Consider the following 236-nt stretch of genomic DNA (forward strand, 5'->3'; position numbering starts at 1 on the left):
TGGGATGGATGGGAGGAGGCCGGGGTCGCCCTCCCCAGCCCTCAGCAGGGAAGGACAGCGTGGGTGCCGGCGTTGGGGATGGGTGGGGGGTCCGAGGACGGGGTTCGCAGGTGGTGGCCGCCGACCTCGGGTGGCTTTGGTGGAGGAGAAGGGGCAAGAGGAGGGGGCGCAGGTCCTGGTGGAGAGAGATGCGAAGTGGGGTCCAGGGGGTGGTCCTGGGGAAGGGGGGAAGAGCT

Source organism: Charadrius vociferus, unplaced genomic scaffold (assembly GCF_000708025.1).
Source record: "Charadrius vociferus isolate BGI_N301 unplaced genomic scaffold, ASM70802v2 scaffold1039, whole genome shotgun sequence".
Taxonomy (NCBI): Eukaryota; Metazoa; Chordata; class Aves; order Charadriiformes; family Charadriidae; genus Charadrius; species Charadrius vociferus.